The following is a 22,800-nucleotide window of genomic DNA, read 5'->3' on the forward strand; positions in this document are numbered from 1 at the left end:
GTTACAATCTTCCCCCCTTAAAAAGAACTTCGTCCCGAAGTTCATACTCTACTATAAAACAAAGCACAACACTACAGCACAAGACTATACTAACCACACATAATAACACCAAGGAACTAAACAAGTCACCACAAAAGTCATTATCCCGACTCAAAGCAAACAACAAACAAAACAAAACACAACCGCGACCATCTCCTACCCCCTAAAAAGACAACGGTTACGTCCCCGTAACCAAACATACCTGATCAAAAAGGTGAGGAAAACGTTCTCGCATAGCTTCCTTGGGTTCCCATGTGGCTTCCTCCACATTATGATTAGACCAAAGGACCTTGAGTAAGACCGTCTCACCATTCCGGGTCTTACGAACCTTGCGATCAAGAATCTCCTTAGGAATCTCGGCGTAGGACAAGGATTCATCAAGCTCGATGTTCTCCATTTCAAGGATATGCGACGGATCGCTCACATACTTCCGAAGTTGAGATACAAGAAAAACATTGTGTACTCTATCCAAAGCTGGTGGTAACGCTAACCTGTAGGCCACCTCGCCAACACGGTCCAAAATCTCATAAGGACCTATAAACTTTTGGCTTAGCTTACCCTTTTTCCTGAACCTCATAACACCTCGCATAGGTGACACTTTTAAAAGAACCTTGTCACCTACCATAAACTCAATGTCCTTGCGGTGCAAGTCGGGCGTAGCTCTTCCGACGATCCCGAGCCGCTCTCATCTTTTGCCGAATTAATTGGATCCGCTCAACCATATCTTGAACCAACCGTGGCCCTAAAACCACCGTCTCGTAACTATCATCCCAACAAACCGGACTTCGCATTTCCGGCCTTACAAAGCTTCAAAAGGTGTCATCCCAATGCTTGTATGATAATCGTATTGTATGAAAACTCGATCAAATCAAGCCTGTCTTCCCAATCGCCCCCAAAGTCCATAACACATGCCCTCGATGTCCTCTAAGGTCTTGATGGTTCGTTCTGTCACCACCATCGCTTCTTAGGGTGAAAGATTGTACTCATCTTTAAAGTTGTACCCATCAACTCTCTTGCCTCTTGCCAAAACTTGGATATGAACCTCGCATCATGATCAGAAACGATATCTTTAGGTATACCATGTAACCGAACCACATGCCTCCCGTAACCCATTGCACAAATGCATCTTAGACCAAGTATCTTTCATGGGAACGAAATGAGCTGACTTGGTTAACCGATCAACAATCACCCAAATCATATTGTTACCTTGTTGTGACCTAGGTAACCCCACAATGAAGTCCATGGAGATCGACTCCCACTTCTACTCGGCATCACAAAGACCGAATCTTACCTTGTGGTCTCCTTTGTTCACCTTTGACCTTTTGACAGTCAAACATCCGCCACAAACTCAACTACATCTCTCTTTATGTTTGGCCACCAAAAAGTCTTCTTAAGGTCTCTATAAAGCTTGTATCCACCGGTGAACCGAATAAGGAGTGCAATGAGCCTCCGTCAAGATCACTCTCCGCAACTCGCATCCTCAGAACACACCATCTCCCATCAAAACGAACACTCCCATCTGGATGGATAGAAAACCTGGAAGCCGTCCCACTCTCTACCTTTGACTTCCACTCCTGAATTTTCGGATCAAGCTCTTGCTTACTTTTGATGTTCTCATACAACTCTGGCTCGATCGTCAAATCCCCGATGGTATCCCCCTCTCGAATCATAAAGATCCCCAAATTAGACATCTCATCCCTCAACTTCAGCAATGACATAGTTGTACATAGCGAATGAACGCTCTTCCTACTCAATGCATCTGCAACAACATTAGCCTTACCCTCGTGATAGATGATCTCCATATTATAATCTCCAATCAACTCCATCCACCGTCTCTGTCGCATGTTAAGCTCCTTCTGAGTGTAGATGTACTTTAGACTCTTATGATCAGAGAACACCTTAAAAGTTGCTCCATAAAGGTAGTGTCTCCAAATCTTAAGAGCGAACACCACCGCACCCGCACTCCGGATCATGAGTAGGGTAGTTCCCCTCATATTGCTTCACCGCCTCGAAGCATAGGCTATGACTTTCCTCCCGCATCAAAACACAACCAAGACCATTCTTTGAAGCGTCGGTATATACCTCAAAGTTCTCACAACCCTCTGGCAAGGCTAAGATAGGAGTTGTGGTCAAGCGTTCCTTTAGGGTCTGAAACGCCGTCTCACAACTCTCATCCCAAACAAATCTAACTTCCTTCCTCATCAAAGATGTCATAGGCCGCGCTATGGTAGAGAAATCTTTCACAAATCTTCTGTAGTAGCCTGCAAGGCCTAAGAAACTCCGAATCTCAGCAACATTCTTCGGCGATTCCCACTTGGTAACGGCCTCAATCTTACTAGGATCCACGGATACCCCCTTCTTAGATATTACATGGCCCGTAAAAGCCACCTCCTCTAACCGAACTCACACTTGGATAGCTTGGCATAAAGCGATTATCTCTCAAAGTCTCAAACTATCCGCAAATGCTCCTCATGCTCTTCCTTAGTCTTAGAATAGACTAAGATATCGTCGATGAAAACAACCACAAACCTATCCAAAAACGGTGTAAAGATCCGATTCATCAAATCCATAAAAGCTGCTGGCGCATTGGTCAACCCAAAAGGCATCACCACGTACTCGTAGTGACCATATCGAGATCAGAACGCTGTTTTAGGAATATCCTTGTCTGCTATCCTCAGCTGGTGATACCCCGACCTCAGATCAATCTTGGAAAACACACCTGCTCCACTTAGCTGATCAAACAAGTCATCAATCCTCGGCAACGGATACTTGTTCTTCACTGTGACCCGATTGAGCTCTCTGTAATCAATGCACAATCTCATACTCCCATCTTTCTTCTTTACAAAAATAACTGGAGCTCCCCACGGTGACACACTAGGCCTGATATAACCCTTGCCTAGCAACTCATGTATCTGCTTTTTCAACTCCGCCAACTCTTTAGGTGTCATACGGTAAGGTGCTTTAGATATAGGACCCGTTCCCGGCTTAAGCTCCACGCTGAAATCAACAACCCTCTTGGGAGGCAAACTTGGTATCTCCTCAGAAAAAACATCTTCGAACTCTCTCACCACAGATATCTCAGAAGCTGTCGGTGGCTCTACTCGATGATCTCTCACATGACAAAGAATCAAGGGACACTTCTTCCTTAAACATGACTTTAAAGTCATTACAGATATGAACCTACACTTAGGCTTTACCACAAACCCTCTATAGGACACCCTAACACCCTTGGGACCCTTTAAAGACACTCTCTTTTGTCGACAATCTATCCTGGCATCATACTTACCTAGCCAATCCATCCCGACAATCACCTCGAACCCATCCATAGGAAACTCTAACAGGTCTACTGGTAAATCTACCCCTCCAACTACCATGGATACTCCTTTATACAGCTTGAGACACGACACAGACTCCCCTGAAGGTATGAATACATCATCTTTTACAACCTCAAACTTTCCCAAACCCATAGACACAAAAGATGACTCTTAGACACAAACGAATGTGTAGCCCCTAATCAAACAAAACAAAGGACGGTACATTATGAACAAGAAAGGTACCGGTAACTATATGAGCATCATCCCGTGCTTCCCGCTTGTCCATCATGAAGAGCTTTCCACTTTGTTTTTCCGTCCTCCACCACCCCGAATTGAAGCATTGGAGGTACTTGGCTTGGCCGCCGAATCTCGAGTGACGCTATTGTTCGCGCGCCGATACGATCCACCACCTCCGCGCCAGTAACCGCCCGGTTGCCCCGTCCACCTCTGTTGCCCCATGAACCTCCCGGTCGGTTACTAACAAAACTCGAATCGGCCCCGAGAAAATTCCCCGACCGTGCTCCCAACCAAAGGCGGCTTGTAGCTCGTGCATTCCCGTATTTTGTGGCCTATCCCACCACAAATAAGCAAGTAAGGTTGGAGTTGTCACTCACAGCCCGACCCCCATTCTTTCCCCAACCACGAGATCCTCCCGAGAAACCACTCCACCGTAAAAAGCCTTAGCATGGTTGAAATTCCCTTTCTTGTTGGTCGGTGACCGTTGTTTCCACCATCACCCTTCCTCTTTTCTACAAAGAGCCCTCTCATCGATCTCTCTTGAGAGATCTACCATTCTCTCAAATTGACCCGCTCTCAAGTACACTTCCTTGAGGTCGCAGCAACCCCGGTGGCATACGACTCACGATCTTAGCAGATAAACCCCGCTCAAAACGGAGAGCCAAACCTCTCTCGTCCTAGTCGCATATCTTCAACATAATGAGATAGCTCCAAAACCGATGATAGTAATCGCGATCGTCATCTCCTCGGTCATGGTGAAGGAATCAAAGTCGGATCTCATCTTGTGTCGGATATGCTCCGGACAAACGCTTCTCTCATAGCACTCTTCAACCTGCACACGGAATAACTCCTTCCGCCTGGTAGTACGCTCTAGCATCTTCCTTGACATTTTGCCACCAAACTGCAGCCTCACCCCTTAGGTAGTACACTACCTGCTCAACAATCATGTCCTCGGGGCACTTAACCATTTCCATGAGAGCTTCAATCTCACGTTGCCACTTCTCGAGTAGCTTTGGTTCACCTACCCCGTCATATGTGGGAGGGTTGAAGCGAGCAATGATGATGCTGAGTTGAGTTGCATCCATCGACTTCTCGTTCCCCTTTCCCACATTTTTGAGAGCTTCAAGGAGAGCCTCTTGTTGCTCAATCATACGAGCAACCTCGTCAAGAGTCATCTCCGAAGCTTGGATCTCACGGGAGTTCTTTTGGGCGGCATACGAATCGACAAGAAACACGGAAACGTAAACACAAAAGCCTACAACTCAAAACGTAGTAACCTCCGCCAAAAGAACACTCGGCCGAGTATACCAACATACTCGGTCGAGTAACGACTACTCTCGCCGAGTATCCTAGATACTCGGTCGAGTATTTCGACCCGTGCGAACTTCAAAAACTCAAAAACAACACTCGGTCGAGTAAAACAACACTCGGCCGAGTAGCCACTACTCGGTCGAGTATACCTCTTACTCGGTACGAGTTGTCACAAACAAGAGCTACCGCTACTCACCGCAAATCAATACTCGGTCAAGCTCTTGGTTACTCGGCCGAGTGCTCCCTACTCGGTCGAGTACCGCCCGCTTCGCCGAGTCACAAAATAGACAGTATACAAACGATAAAGTTCCCCTATCATGCTCACTATTCCCCGCAAAGAACGCATAATATTACGAGTTTAAATGCCATGTTATAATCACATCAGCATGCAATTCATATATCAAGAACTTTAATGCCACATTAGAATCATATCAGCATGCAATTCATACATATGCTAAATCCAACATGACCAACATTCACAACCCGTCACATCCACCATTCCTCCCATCACAACATTTAGGAACTTCAACACACATACTTTCAACTATCAACTTTTACCAACATGCATCTTCACATACATGTACATACAAAACCTAGCTCTCATCACACTTCCCCATGTTACCGGCTCGAGTTGGTGAGGGCCAATTTGCGACTCCGGGACGTCTCCCGAGTCTTTGCGGTAGCTCCAAACAACTCTCCCCGGGTTCATTTTATTTAGACTCCCTAGGTTCATTATATTCATTTGTTTAGGTGCCGGAATCTTCGGCTCTGATACCACTTTGTAACACCCCCTCATACCAAGGTGCCTTACCAGGACCACCTTACCATGAAAGTGTGTTACCATCTCGGTTGCCCGAGGTTAGTACATATCAAAAGCGTCTGAACTGAGCACATTTATTAAAATACTGTAAAGCATAAAGTTTACAACATCCCAAATCCAAATACTGGTTTAACAAAATACAATCTCCAAAGTTTAACAATAAAAGAAATCCAATCTAAGACTCAGAAGGTGATGCTATGACTGGTGATGACGATACTTCCAAGACAGTTCCCAAGCTCACACTAGCAATACCTGTCAAGCCTTCTCATCATCCCCGAATGGATCACCGCAGATTCCACAAACAACACGGGGTCAGTATTACTCAAACATTAAGACAAACAAACGGAGAAATCCACTGATCATCGCCAATTCCCATTACTCTATTCTCACACAGTAACCGACTACATACTAAAGTGTGTAGCCCTGCCAGATCACCCATCGCAACAGGTAATCCTCGCCGCCAGTGGGTGACCGCAGCCGATCCCACCTAGTCCAGCTCCTCAACGAGCGACAACAATCCCTGTCCCTTAATGTGCACATCCCCTCCCGTGGCGGGTTCCACGGAGGGCGAACTAGGGTGTGAAGCCACTCCCGCAAGTGACTCCACCACAATCACAAACACAAGATATCACAGACATCTCAACACCCTTACACCATCATCGTCACAACAATCTCCATACTCCGATGATCAACAGATAACAATAATCACAACAACATGTCTTACAATAACAAGAACCGAGTAGGAAACCCTACCTTAGAAATCAACAAAGGGGAATGAACTTGCACACTCATAAAGGCTCCTCTACGAAGTCTTCTCCTATACCATAATCATATCACACAATTACACATCGCACAACCCCCATATTCCCAATTTCGTAATTACAAGAACCCCAACGAATACAAACAACATAGAATAAAACTTACCAACAAAGAGGATGAGGAATTGTACGTAAGGACTCCGACGGTTTCGCAAACAACAAAGCAATGGGATGATTAGGGAGAGATTAGGGTTAACGTAAAATGATGAAGTAGAAATGATGTTTTGAAAACCGACGCGGGATATAAAATAAATCTTAAACGCTCCCTAATCAAACCGTCAAAATAATACTGTCAGATCAATACTCGGTCGAGTAAAGTTATACTCGGCCGAGTATCCTCTACTCCTGGCCGAGTATTCACTATACTCGGCCGAGTATTCATCAGCAGAACCAAAACAACTCATAACAACAGCACTACTTGGCCGAGTAGGCTCTACTCGGTCGAGTAGTCACCAAAGAAAATCCGTAGTGTTACACCAGGTCCAATCTGGTGACTAGTTCTGATGGAATTGATCGACCCGACCCTCCACCGCTGGTTCTGGTAGGAGCCTCTGGCGCTGATGCTGGCTTGGTCTAGACTGCTGTCACGATTTGAGCAATCAGGTTCTGGTTATCCTTCCTCATATCCTCAACGGCCCGACGCAGAGTGTCCATCCTCAATCATCACCGCACGGATCAAGCGCCGAGATCCTCCGCGAGAACTTCGCGCTGAGCCTTCTTGGGTCTAGCTTCTGGATACAGCTTCACTTCTGCTGGGGCTGCTTTCCCTACTTGATTTGGACTGACTGGATGCACCTGCTGCCTTTGGAATCTGTGGTGGCCTCTGAAGCTGGGGCATGGCTTTGGTTGACATGCTGACGGGGATCGTCTGGCTGGACGCTAGGGGTGCACTGACTGATCCTGCGGATGCAGAGGTAAGTCCTGCTCCGGCATGCGGGGCGACATGCTCGTCGTTGGAAGGGTTCTAAATTTGGTTCCAGACATGGTGACGGCTGGTGAGGTTTTGCGAGGTTTGGCTATAGAAAATGATCACTATTCCCCACGGTGGGCGCCAAATTGTTTTGGTAAAAATTTACCGATTATGAACTTTTTATGTGAGTGATAGTGAATATCCTAAATGCCAATTATGTCTAAAATGCAAATGATAGGTACGACGAAATAAAGACAAACGAAAAGAAGGACACGAAGGATTTTTGGTGACGCGGAAAACCCGGTGTGAGAACAACCGCGGGGGGAGTCGGAATCTCGCCAATTTTGCACTATAATCGAGATTTTGTCAACAAGTAAGGAAATACAAGTATAATATTGCTAGAGGAGTATCGCCAATCGTGGATGGATTTTTTAGGAGTGAAGTATTGCTTGTTCGTACTCATGAATGTCTTGAGTGTTACTCTCCTCGTCTTTATATAGATGTTGGAACCAAAGCTTAGGGTTTTTCCAGCTGCCTCTGCGTCTGTTGCGAAATATCAGGTCAATCCTCTACAAAATAGGAGTTTGTTTGTTGATTGAGTCTTTATCCTCTTTTGCACGTGGGTTTCTCCTTTGGCCCATATTGTGTTTGTTGCTATTTGATCCTACGGTCCACAATGCGCCACCTCAGCGATCCTTCTCTCCCCTCTTCTACCAACTGCTGCGTTCCACGTTGCCATCCTTTTGTCACTTTTTCTGCCAATAATATGATGCCACGTCATGAGTGATAAATAGTATTTTTTATCCATAACAGAAATCAAGCCGGTTTTTGACGTATAATGTACTGTATCAATTAGTGACACGAACTTGCATCACAGTTCGATCATCTTTTGGATGGTTATCAACTAGACTGTAATTTCCAACTCCAATGGAATGTTTTTACCTTTTGAGATATATTGATGGTATATGCGTAGATTAGAACCTTAATTTTCAATCAGATGAGATGTAATGTAATGTATCTTTCCTTGATTTTGAATATTTAAAGCCCGGAAATTTCCGAATAACCCAAAATAAAAATTTATGTCGCTGATTTGACCAACGTTTGTTTCACAATCATCATCATCATCATTTAATATATTAAAGCCAAAGCCACTCCAACAAAAAAGGCTGATGTGTCGCGATGTCATTAATTCAGGGTATTTATACGTATATGTACTCACTACTCAACATGCAAACATTATAAGCTACGGGTACATGGTATTTCTTTCAGTAAATAAACTGCCAACTACGGCATTATGCCACTACCTCATTCTCCTTGAGTGCTTATCAGTTATCACCCTTTTCTTTGATCACAATCACAACTAAAAGTAAAAATATCAACAACCACCTCACTTTGATGAATCCCATCTTACAATCAAACCAACCTATCAAAATCAGAATACCTAAGGACCGTCGGATAAGCCGCATCAACAACTGCAGCGACACTTATCTCCTTCCTCGAAAATTTTGAACTTTTGAGATGTTAAATTGTCAATCCATCAACTCTCTCGATTACCATTATCGTTACCCGGTAATTCCTTTTGTTCCTTTTTAAATCGTTTTAGTTGATACCATGTTTTTAATTGATGTGATATAATTTGGGATTAATTGAAGGTTGATGGTGTTTCTTACTGATTTTGATGTTGGTCAGCTTCGATTGGTCTTTTATCATTTCTTCTTGATTTGCGAAAATGATTGACTATGTGAATTCACCAAATTAACTTGATTAATGATTTGATGATGGCAGGATCGATTAGTGTCACCGCCGCAGTGATACTGGCGAAATGATGATGACGGCATTATCTGGTATTGTTTCCGATTGTTTAAGTTTCAGAATAGTTGTGAATTAAGGTGAAATCTAAAGACCCTTAATTTAGCTGATTATGAAATTATTTGAATATCGAAAATATTGGTTTTGTTTGATTTTAGTCCTCAAATTATTGTCTGATTGAACCTAGATCAATGGTTACTAAGGAGTATGCATTCTCTGTTTTCTTATGCACAGGTATTCATTTGTTGAATTTGCAGTGTTCAAATGTTCATATCATTTTCAAGAAGCTATTTCTCATTCTTAGATACTGACTTTGACGCTACCGTAAAGTAAATTTTTTACATTTTGCTTCACCTTGCATAAGTTGCTTACGTAATAGACCTACAAGTATCTTCTAAGAAATTAGCTCAAACCCTACTAATCTTTAGAGGTAGGAGTTGAGGGTTTTCGGAAGTTCAAGTTTGCATTAAAAATCTGGAAATGAAATTTGTTTCCTGGCTATGCTCAGTGATGTAATTGTTTCCATTATACAGAATAATTATTTACTAATCTGTAAAGACATGAGTGAAAGAGTTTAGGAGTTAAAGTGTGTTGAGAATTTCTTAAGTAACCACTATGCTATAAAATTTTGTTTTTATTGTTAAATATGTGAATGATGACGATTGACTATTGAAGAGGACAATAATAAAATTATTAGGTTGGTAACTGGGGTTTTAGATTTCTTTGATAGATGAATTAAAAGTAAATGATTTGTATGTAGTTAATATAAGCATTTGCTATATTATATATTCTTGGCACTATCAATTATGCGGCCTCCTGTTTAGGATAAGTCAGTTTTCGTAAATCAGTTTGAGACATCTATTTTAAGACATATTACCTTCGATTCTTTTGAATTCCCCCCAAATTTTCTAATCCATAAAAGGCAATAGTGAGCCCTATAGAAATCTATATTCTAATAACTGATTGGTAATTATGGAAGAATGCAATTGTTTGTACATATATAACTCTTGCATAATGAAGAGGTTTTCCGTTCTCGATGCAACTCTTTTGTACTCTTATGTACTGAAGGAGAGCTTGGTGTAGATGAATGATAAAATAAGCTTTTTTTTTCATGTTGATCTCTATTGTGTTTTCTTGAAGGAACTACTATGAAACAAGGAGAAATGGCATAGAAGCAATATTCTCCATTTCAAAAATAAAATCATATGGCATATTAGCATGTATGTTGCACTCATTTTAATGATTTGTTACACATATGAGATCAATGGATGTTTTATTTCTTTATGAATTAAATTGTCATGTGAATACAGAGCACCTCCCCTTCTTTAGAGAAACTTTTTTTTTTTAAACTCTTCAAATAAATAATCATCTTAGATATCTCCTCACACAGTTCCATTCACTAGTAGAAAAAGTGCTATTGACATTGCCCTAATAACATCACTTCTTAATAAAAACAATGTAATCACTAATAATAGAGTGATTGACATCGATTTTTCAAAAAAACTGATGTTAGTTATTTTATTTTTATTATTTACATCAGTTGTTAGCATCGGTTATTTGAAAACCGATGTTAATTTATTTACGTTACATCCGTTTTGTTGAAACCGATGTCAATTTAACAGGGCCTATATTTACATTACGTCGGTTAATTATTGAATCGATGTCACAAAATCCCATTGTTTACATGCCAATATCAACCTAATAGCCTAACGCCGACCCTTCAGTTACCTCATTTCCATACTTTTCACAGAAACCCCAAACAAAACCCTCACAAGTCACAAACTTCACAACCCGTCGTCGCCCTCCACTGAACCCCACGAACAACCCGTCGACGCCCTCCTCTACACACCAAGCCGATCACCACACCTCCAACCCTACAACTTCATCTCCTCTGATCAACACTGTCACACCCGCTATATATCCTTCAATCGATTGTCTGCTTCGACGCTGTTGTATGATCGATTAAGGTAATATGAATCATACTTTTTCTTATTGTTTTTCCATTATATTAGTGTTGTTTGATTTCATGATAGGGCAATAATTGAAAGTATATATATGGTCTTATCTCCGTTATACTGGTATTAGTTTTGTTCACTTGTTTAATTGGTTTTAATACCCATTATTGTTCACACCAGGCCGACCACCACAGTCCTTCATCTTTGCTGCAACTGCTCCATCAACCGCACTCCTTCGATGCTGATATATGAATAAAGGTACATACAAATAATAATCGGTATTTATCTTAATGTTTCTTCATTATATTACTGTTGATTGAACGAGTTTTGTACGAAAAATGTTATGGACCGATTTGGTTTCCGATTTGCCTTCTGATAAACTCGTGCTTGTTATGGTCCGATTTGGCTTCCGATTTGCCTTTTGATAAATCATGCTTGTTATAGACAATTTTCCTAATCATTTTGATCCACCTATCTTAATATGTTGATAAGCAATGCAATGGTTTGTATGTCTATTCGAGGGCTGTCATGGCAATAGCAATACGCTTCCATTATCGCCGCGTTGACGTCGTAAGTACACCTCGCTTTTAGGCACCCAATAAGTTAATTATTTTCAGCTGTGTTAGGTATTACTTTCAATTGAATTATACTCCATATCATTTAAGTTGGTTAGGGTTTATGGTAAGACAGCATACTACTGTACATTTTTTGGACCGTCTGAGGATTGAGTAATGTTATTGTTGTTTAACTTGATGATATACTGGTTTGGAACAATGCAGAATATTTCGATGCCATTTGCTAGAGAATTTGCGCGTCAGGGATAGCGTCATAATCGTGTAAAGGCTGGAGATATCTGTATTTTTGAGGTAATTCCTTCAGATAACAATGTTCTCAAAGTTCAGGTTGTTAAGAAATCGGAGATCAAAGCTGCCTGGTTAAATTTCTGAAGTACTGTTCGTTCTTGTAAAGCAATGTATGGATGTACTTCTCCGCCTTTCTTGATTTATCAAGTGTTGTAGGTTAATCTTTGTTCTGATTTGATGAAAATGCTAAACTGAAATTGTGATTCAACTAGTTCTGATTTGCTGTTATGATTTTGAATGCTAAGCTAGTAACCTGCATGCTGTTCATGTGAAAAGTCGGAATACCGACGAGTAGACAAATTTCTAGAGCCATAGCAACCAATCTCAAGATTTTATACAAAGTTTGTCTAAATAGGTACCATTCTTACTCTACTCATTGACCGTTATACTCCAACTCCAAATATCGCAACATTTGGTGATCCTTGACAATCTTGCGGTTGTACAATCTTTGGGTTTTGTATGCAGATTGTCTCATTTCGAATTTGTTTGATACTCTCCTGAAATACTTGATGCTGATCTAATAGGGTGGGTAAGTTGTACACTCGTTATTCACTTGTACATACTATCTATTTTACTTAGATTCGGGACAACGGGTCTTCTGAACTTCACATTACTCAGCTTTTTCAGGCATGGGAATCCTGTCCCAAACTCGACGCAATGTTGCTAGCTAGAAGGAGCTTAGATATAAGGAGCAAACGAGGAGTATTAAACTAGTTATGTTGGTTTTTTTATGACATTTTGTACCTTACTATCATTATTTAGTGAGACTACAAGTATCTCTTTATGTGTAGATCTAATTGTTTTTGTTCACAACACGTGTATATATACATTTTTGGAGTATTTATTTATAAATTATCGGATTTGGAAGTGTTATTTTTATTTATTGAGTGCAACTCTCATTATTTGAGGTTTTTGTCCCATAAGAAACGCTTCAAAATGTAATTTTTTTTAATAAAAAATAAAACCAATTAACATCGGTTTTAATTAATAAATGATGTACAAAATACCTATTAACATCGGTTTTAGTTAATAAATGATGTAAATAAACTGATATTTACATCGGTTCTACACCAAAACCGATGTAAATGAGAGGCTATTAACATCGGTTCTAGAAAGAAACCAATGTAAATGAAAGGTTAAAATACTATATACGTTGCCCCCATAAACATCGCCACAAAACCGATGTAAATGGGACAAAATAACCGATGTCAATGGCACTTTTTCTACTAGTGATTATACCAATGTCTTCAATATACTTCCTTTAAATTATCACCCTCTTACTCAAACTCGAAAGCTTCTACCACATAATCTAGCTAAAACCATAGTCCCCAAATTTTCGGGTTGGAGGAGTGGTTGAAGAACATGGGAATTTCTACATGTTATTGTTGTCGACATTACCGTTGTTGCTTACATAGATAATTGATACCGTAAAATCTAAGAAAAGTGCTTTGCCTATTGATTTTAACTGTCATTTTATCTTAGTTTGTATATTCCAGCTAACGAAGGATGAATTGTTGGTTCGCAAGAGTTTATGATGTAAATTGTCAAAGTTAGTTTTGTCGTCAAGGTGTCATCTCTAAGGCTTTGCAGTACATAAAGCTGTGTTTTTTTTTTTTTTGCAACATTTCGGTTTAGTTGGAATTCTCCCGGAGCAGGACGTACCATTAATTTTCTTATGTATGTATTTTTCCTTTTTAACTTGATATAATGCTAATAATTTGATCGGGAGACTAGCTAGATTCTTTATATTAGTTGACATTAAAATGGATTCAGCACTTTAAACTTGGTGGAGCCTATCTTATCCTTACTCACCAGACACTACTTTATAAAAACAATAGGTCTTGGTATAGACGGGTGGGGTGAACAGACGGGTAAAGACCTCTAATAAAATGGGTAGGGGAGACAAGGGGGAAGACTCTATGTGCTTCCCACTTTATGGCAAAAATGAAAGTATTTTGTGAGGTAAAATGGTATCCGTCTTTATACATATGTACGGATAAAAAATCTATAATGAGAATTTGTGTTATAAAAACTATACACAATATCTGATGTTCACTGTGTCAGAAATGGACTCTAAGACCATCCCCAAGCAAAAGGTCGACTTAATTGGGTCAATCGGAATTTTCCTCTTAATCACATCTTATTAATCTTGACCCACTTTTACCCTCCCAAACAGAAAATCACGACCTAGGTCACCAACCCAATCATTTTTCCACTTTTCAACATTTTCAATCATTTACCATATTCACTACCCTACCAAAACCTTTCTCTTACTTCAACTTTATTTAGTTTTTTTCTTTTTTTTTGGGTTTTAAATGTTGTAACCAATAAAATTGTGACACATGAAGGGTCAATTGGTGGGTCAATTTACTCTACCTTAGGTCACAAATTGACCTTCTCTACCTTGGGTCATCCTAATCCTCTTCTTAATTTGTAATTAACTTGACCCAAGCAAGGTCATAACCTACCAATTGACCTTGCTTGGGGATGGTCTAACAACAATTGGAAGTGTTAAGAAGCCTCGCTGTTTTCGTCCTTTGACATTCAATATGTAGTCATCCATCACTTCAATGAATATTTAAATACTTAATTGATTGCTTTAATAGTTCAAAGTTTAGATGACTAAATTCATATTATGTACGTGGTGTTCGTTTTTATTGGTACGGAGTACTTCTTTTGTTCCTTTTGTGGAAGATTGCACTGTAAATTTTAAAGAAATCCTAGGAGATGAGTAGATAATTATTGTTTTTATTCATTTGTCTTTTTTGAAGGATTGTGTGAATCTGATTGCAAATTTTTGATCTTTTCTGTTTTTTACCGGGACGAGGTTGATGTGTGTGACCCTCAGAGAGCCAACGATAGACAAATGAGCATGTAGACTTCCTTAATCCTATCACAAGGTCCTATTAGCTCTCTTTTGATGTTCCTTTTGTACAGTCTTTTACCAATCAAATATTGATTTATTTTTTAATTTATTTATTATTTTGTTGCTTTGAACTGGGATGAGAAGTTGTAAGCAAAAATGACAAAGCTCTTAATATTACAATGTTGAGCACCTTTAATATTGTTCTTTTGAGGGTTTTTTGTCAAAAACTACCTTATATTTAGGTGTATTTGTAAAAATACTACCTTATATTATTTTTTTTGTTTTCAACTACCTTTGTTTTCTTTATTTTTGGTCAATAACTACCTACGCTAAGAATCTAGACATATTTGGTCTATTTTCCGGCTTTAACATATCTCACATGACTCTTTTATGTTTTAATCTTACTAAGGCCCGATTTTGGGAAGTCATAAAGTACTTACGCTAAACTTTAGTAGATGTTTGTAGTTATTATTGAAATATGAAATTTATTAATTTTGCTTAACTGAAGTTAAATTTTGGTTTGGATGCAGTTGATCATTGTTGTTTGATGTTAAGAAAGTCATGTGAGATAGGTTAATGTCACTAAATCGATCAAATCTCGCCATATTTTCAGCGTAGGTAGTTTTTGACCAAAAAATTAGAAAAAAAAGGTAGTCTAAAACAAGAAAAATAATATAAGGTAGTTTTTTTACAAATACCCCTAAATATAAGGTAGTTTTTGACAAAAAACCCTTCTTTTGATGATAAACCCCTTGGAACGTTGAGCATTGTTGTTGATGTTCTTGCTATTACAATGCTAAGTGTATTGCTAAGATGGTGAGTGTCACTCACTCAATGATGAGATAGTTATTAGCGTGGATGTACTATTATAAAGTTTGGCGAGATATCGAGACTAGGGATGACAATGGAATCCAAATACTTCCCAGATCCTGTGATCCAGATCCTACAGACGAGGATAACAATATTTTAGATCATGTGGATAAGGATAAGGATATGAATTGTATGGTCGAGATCTAGATCCTACCCTTAAATCCGTTTTTATTTCATTTTCTTAAATAATGGGTTAAGTTAAATAAACAAATACTAAAACTATATGCTTTGTTTTTTAAATGTTTCTTCATAAATCAAAACATGATTTTTTCTGATTAACATTTTTCGGTTTAAAAAACACACTCCCTCCCATTCACTATATTCTTCTCCTTTCCTTTTTGCACAAGGAATAAGAAACCGATTTTGGACCACACAAAACACACTACCCCACATGTAATTTAATTTAGACCACACAAATCAACCCAAAAAAGGAAATAGGGAAGAAAACCCGAATAATCCGAATAAGGAAATAGGGAAGAAAATGAGGAGTAGGAGGGAATATTTTTTAGTGTTATTGTAATTTAATAAGACTTTATTTTTATGTTTTTAAAATTTTAGCTTTATTATTTGTATCTAATAGAGAAAAATATTATGTTACGTCGCAATAAAATCAAAAAATTAATATTTTTATATTTAAGAGCGATTTTTCTTCTACTATCAAAAGGATATGGATAGATCATGATCCAGTCCAGATCTTGCGGATCCGGATATGGATAGGTGAATTTAGATCCTGTAGATATGGACCGGATCTGGATCTTATAGGATCCTATCCAGATCCTATCCATTGCCATCCCTAATCGAGACAAATATCATAGCGATTTAGTTGGAGTTCAAATGTTTTGTTATTTTTGGTAGGTGTATTAATCAAAATTATTTTAACTTCGGTGTTAATGCTTAGTTGTATGGTGAACAATACTATCATTCTGAATTCATTTATGAAACGCTTTTTGATAACTAATATGGTTTTCATGTGTTCTCCATGTACAATAATACTGTAACATTTACCGTGTAATTGTGTAATTTTTTTGGGGAGGGAAGAGTGGAAGACTCATAAGGATTTTGTGTTATGTTATTTCCTTGAATTATTAAAAATACTCACAAAAAAAGGAATAAAAACGTATATGACCTATTAAATTGCGGAAGTATTAAGCGAAATCACGTATGAGCTCAACGAATCCTATTGCATGAGCAATAGTGCAATATACTAAAACTCAAATAGGAATTTTAAAACAAATACCACTCCGTATAAGGTTAAATGTATAGTAAGGGTCCTCTATCCCACTTTTGTGTCCCATTTTATGTGCCACTCCACTTATATTTTGACACGTCACTTGCTGCAAATAAAAAATATGCAACACATATGCTAAAGTATTGATGTGTCAAAATGTGTATGAAGTAAGACACGGAATGAGACACCAAATGAGACAGATGATCCTTATTTGTTAAATGCAAGGGTGAAGAGAAATCAATATAGGAACTTATGTTTCTATAGTAGTTATTGCTGCTTTGTGTAAGAAAAAGTTTACGCTTTTAATCGCATTAAATGAGTAGCTTTCTTTCAAAAATATATCGTCTAGCAATGTAAGACCGTCTTACTTTATATCCCGTAACTTATAATGTTTCTAATTATTATTTAATAAAAAGTTAAACAAGTATAATCTTAATCAATTAGTCTCTCTTGTGACGGAGTATATCCGTCACAAGGTGTAGACGGGTCAAATTAATACCATATTAATGGGATATGGATAGTAGTGGGGCAGGCTACATAATAAACAATTGAACAAATTGTTGGGAAAGCAAACAAAGAAAATAATAAACAATGGGGTAGCTCCCAAGATTTCGTCTGTGTCAGTGTAATTATAGAACCCAAAATCCACTCTCTCTCATCACACTCTCACATAAGCTTTTTTTTTTTTTTTTAATCACTCTCTTCTCACTCTCTTTTGAATCGCCATTTTAGCTTCTCACATAAGCTTTTATTTTTTTAATCACTCTCTTATCACTCTCTTTGGAATCGCCATTTTAGCTTCTCAAAATCCGTCACCAGCTTGATCTCTACAAGTTTTTCGCATTCCATGGGTAAGAAACAAATGGCGAGGAGGACACCACCGAAGAAAACTATGGAAGGTATGAGGATATTGCTTTTATTCAATGTTGTTTGTTGTGAAATGCGGTGTCAGGTAACATTAGGTGAAAGATATGGTGTTTATTGTCAAATGTTGTTGTTGAAGCATGCATGCATGAGTATATTTGATAAACGGAGATGTTGAACATGTTAATGGTGACATTAATGTAATTAAATTGGGTCAAAAAAGGTCAGATCTGTTGTTGTTAAGGTTGTTTAGGTTGAAATAATGTCAGGTTAGCTCAAATTTGGTGTTGTTAGTGTTATTTCGGTGCGTAAAATTGATTGTATTATGCATGCTTGAATTGAGTAGTATTGGTGATTTTTTTTTTGTAGACAAAATCACTGATAACAATTTTTTGGTGATTTGGATTATTGATTTTGTTTCTGTTGGTAGATGAGAAGAAAGATAAAGGGAAGCAGGCGATGCAGAAGGGAAAAGAAAAGGTGAAATCTGGGGTTTCATTTAGGGAGCCAGTGGAAAGAGATGAAGGGGAAGAAAGTGATGAATCAGAGGATATTTCGGAGGAAACTGAAAGCAGAGATGAGGTAGAAGGGGAAGACAAGATGACGGGAAGGCGTGGCGGCGATGAAAGGGAAGACGACGGTGAGGAGGAGAAGCGTGTCGCAATCGATGATGGTGGCTTAGCGGATATAGTAAAGTTGTCAAAATGGCGGTACTATGGGTGCAAAGAAGATGACCAATGATGACACAAGCACGGTGGATGGTAAGTCATAGTGATTTGTCCGAGAAATGTGACCATTTAATCGATAAATGTCCAAAGTGTTTGATCTGATATATGTGTTTGGGTGTTTTTTGACCAAAATTTGACAGGGTTACAAATATTGCAAAACAGGGTCACATATTAGTCACTTTTCACATGTTATTCGCTTTGATCAAATAGATGTTCCGATCTATTGGGGTTATTTAAATTAAATACAATAACATATCCTTGTTATCTGTAAACAGTCTGATATGTGACCATTTTAGTGTAGGGTAAATATCATTGTAGTAAAATGTCACCACTGTAATGTAGAATAAATATCTAAACATGGTGACATAACAGTGTTCAAATATTGTGACATGAGCTTAACATCCTAACATGTTCTCTTACACATAGTGACATATGTGAAATTGTTTAAAATGTGACCACCATATGATGAACATGTTCATGTCGTAGCTTGATTAAATAATTGAGAAAATACCATAACATATCCTTGTGGTTTGTACACATTAGGAAATGTCACCATTGTAATGTAAAATAATTATCTAAACATGGTGACATAACGGTGTTCGATATTGTGACATGAGCTTAACATCCTAACATGTTCTCTTACACATAGTGACATATGTGAAGTTGTTTAAAATGTGACCACAATATGATGAACATGTTCATGTCTTAACTTGATTAAATAATTGAGAAAATACCATAACATATCCTTGTGGTTTGTACACATTATAAAATGTCACCACTGTAATGTAAAATAAATATCATTGTAGTAAAATGTCACCATTGTAATGTAAAATAAATATCTAAACATGGTGACATAACAAAGTGTTCGAGATATTGTGACATGAGCTTAACATCCTAACATGTTCTCTTACACATAGTGACATATGTGAAGTTGTTTAAAATGTGACCACCATATGATGAACATGTTCATGTCTTAACTTGATTAAATAATTGAGAAAATACCATAACATATCCTTGTGGTTTGTACACATTATAAAATGTCACCACTGTAATGTAAAATAAATATCTAAACATGGTGACATAACAATATTCAGATATTGTGACATGAGCTTAACATCCTAACATATTCTCTTACACATAGTGACATATGTGAAGTTGTTTAAAATGTGACCACCATATGATGAACATGTTTAAATACTAACATAGGTACATAATTGAGAAAATACCATAACATATCCTTGTGGTTTGTACACATTATGAAATGTCACCACTGTAATGTAGACTAAATTTGTAAACATGGTGACATAAAAATGTTCAGATATTGTGCCATGAGCTTAACATCACGACATCTTTACATACACATAGTGACATATGTGTTGTTGTTTGAAATGTGACGATCATAGTTTGAAAATGTACGTATCTGTTGAGTTTTATGAATATCTTAATATGGTTACATAGTAGGGTGAAGATGTGACATGAACTTAAAAACACAACATATATAATAACACATAGTGACATATTAAAAATTGTTGATTATGTGACCATTTTTTGTGGAGTAAATGTTCTTAACATGCTGACATATCTTGCTTAACATTGTGACATATTGTTTAGTCTTAACATGTGACCATCTTGCATTATAAAATTCATTCTAAAATGGTTAAAATGTTATTTTTAGAATGGTAATAGATTTGTGATATGCCCTTTTTGGTGCAAGCGGAGATCTCAAAGTGGTCTGTTGTTGAGAAAAAGGTCAAAGGGAAAGAGGTGGAGGTTGGTCAAGGGTCAAAGAGAAAGTTAACAGTGGCGAAGTGGTCTGTGAAAAAAAAACGAGCGAAAAAGGAAGGAACGTATGTCTACAATCCTTTAAAATCATTAGCATTTGATTGAGACTACTTTGAATAATCTTGTTCATGCAACCATGTTAACTGTATTCTTTAACGCTAATTGATTGTATTCAAATATAGGAAATTGAAAGGAGTGGAGGGACATGGGTCACCAGCTTCCCTACACTATGTCGTGACCCATTTATCAACAAAATTCGGAGAAAAGACGTTGAAGATATTGGCTTCGGAGGGCTTCTTGAGTTGAAGGCGTCAAAGTTTATTCATACAATGGTAGATTGGTTGTTGGATCGGTATGATACGCATACAAGGCTGATATTATTCAATAGGTCTGTGCACTTCTCAATCTGTAAACATGATGTCTACGATGTTTTCATCTTTGCCGTGTGGGGGAGGATGTACCAGTGGGTACAGAAGATAAAGAGTTAGTGCAGTCTTGGAGAAAGCGATTCGGTGTGTTGCCGAAAAAAGACATACCGTTGGACAAGGTTAGAGATGAGATGCTGCAATTAGTAGGCGGTGGACCAGATTTTAAGAGAATGTTTGTGTTGTTCTCAATGGGATCGTTCTTGGCCCCAACCGTTCACAATCGAGTTGACACGAGGTTAATTGGCGCGGTCGAGGATGTGGCTGGAATCCCGAAGATGGACTGGTGCTCTTTCATTATGGATCGTTTTGATTATTCAGTGGGGTCATGGAAGGGCAACAACTCGAAAAGCATTGGGGGATGCCTAATGTTCTTTCAGTTACTCTACTTTCACCGACCGACTTGGAGGGGATTACTGCACCAAGTACCATACCATTGATACAACGCATTGGACCTATGACGACCTCAAGAGGCGAGTTAAGGAGGAATGCAAGGCTTACACAGTTCATAGGGGCTTTGGTATAGGGGTGTGGGATCTGAAGACATACCCAGTTTCTCTTTATCTGGAAAAGTCATTCTATCGAAAGACGGTTGAAAATGTGGTGCCTCAAGTAGAAGCTACCGTGAAAGATGAAGCTCGTCCGTGCAGAAAAAACAGTCAAAGCTGCACGGACTGTCTTTACTGCGCCGGATGACCTCCCTACTGACGAGGATCTCCGCTGTCTATATATCGACGTAAGTACCAACAATTCCCTTCCCTTGAAAATTAATTAATATTGTATGATATATGAGGAAAGCCCTTAATCAGCATGTTAGATGCATTTTGATTAACTCTTTAAATTTGAAACTGTCAACCTCAATTTCTCGTGGACTGATAACATGTGACCATCATAGAGGGGATATGTAGGTGATGTAGTATTAATTGTGACAGCAAGTGGTGTATGTGTGTACAAATTAAAATGGTGACATTCTGAGATAAGATGGTTACATTATGGTATAATGTTAAAATGTGGCAATGTTGGTTATCATATGCAGGTTCTTGTAGTATGATATTTGTCGGCTTTGATACGTGTTTGGTTATAACAAGCATTATATGGTCACATATTGACTTAAGATGGTTACATTCTTATGGACAGTTGAGATGTGACCAGCATAACAGTGATTTGTAGGTGTTTGTTGAGAAATTAAAGTTGTGACATTCTGACTAATTATGGTGACATCTTGATTAAGGATGGTTACATTCTTAAAGTAGTTCTGCATAAATGTGACATTATATGTATGTGCGTTTATCCCCATATTAGTGTATTGATTAGTTTAATATGCTCAACATCGATATTGGTGAATGTGTAGGAGCGTGTACTGAAGTGGTACCAGTAAAAGAGGAGCCAACAATTAGTATCACGCTTACATCGTGAAATGGTAGCAGATTGGACATCGGATCCTCCCCTGTCTCAGCAGGCGCGGCAGCAGCAGACAACTGATGTTGGAGAGGCGGGAGAAGTAGCAGAGTCTTTGACGCAAAAGTTGGATAACGATCCCGTGTTCTGTGCTGACTTCATTGCCATGCTCGATCAGGTTGACCAAGCTTTGGAAAACGTGGTACCCCCACCATCATTTAACTTGGGGATAGATGACATTGGCAAGGAAGCACCATGCCGCTCGTACGGGCTCAGGTACACTCGTGCTAGAGACCGTCCAGTCCCTAAGCCTGCAGCTGCTGTTCAGAGTAGCACTTCCGATGTCACCCGTGCCACGGGCCGTCCAGTCACAAAGCCTGCCGGTAATAAGAGGAAGTGAGGAAGGGGCTGATATTTGCAGCTTGTTGATAATGATGTATTTTGGGGCACCACTTTTGGTCCGTCGTACTGTGAAACGATTTGGTGTATTGTCCTCGTTATGTTAACAACGTATGATCTACCGATGTGTAGACTAAATTGGTATTACTATTACCAGTACAGTA

General features: G+C 38.8%; 1 long non-coding RNA gene across 12 annotated transcripts; it reads left to right on the forward strand.

Annotated features, from left to right (window-relative positions):
- The first annotated feature begins 8,694 nt into the window (after positions 1-8,694).
- Positions 8,695-12,955, forward strand: LOC141633329 (uncharacterized). 12 transcript variants are annotated; one of them, XR_012538111.1, is made up of 6 exons: positions 8,695-9,018; positions 9,235-11,225; positions 11,394-11,471; positions 11,735-12,431; positions 12,542-12,605; positions 12,695-12,955. It is a non-coding gene; the product is annotated as an uncharacterized LOC141633329 (long non-coding RNA). The 12 variants fall into 12 exon arrangements; XR_012538117.1 differs by having other exon boundaries at positions 9,235-12,186; positions 12,322-12,431; XR_012538112.1 differs by having other exon boundaries at positions 9,235-12,186; positions 12,326-12,431.
- The last annotated feature ends 9,845 nt before the right edge of the window (positions 12,956-22,800 follow it).

This window comes from Silene latifolia, chromosome Y (assembly GCF_048544455.1).
Source record: "Silene latifolia isolate original U9 population chromosome Y, ASM4854445v1, whole genome shotgun sequence".
In the NCBI taxonomy this organism is placed as follows: Eukaryota; Viridiplantae; Streptophyta; class Magnoliopsida; order Caryophyllales; family Caryophyllaceae; genus Silene; species Silene latifolia.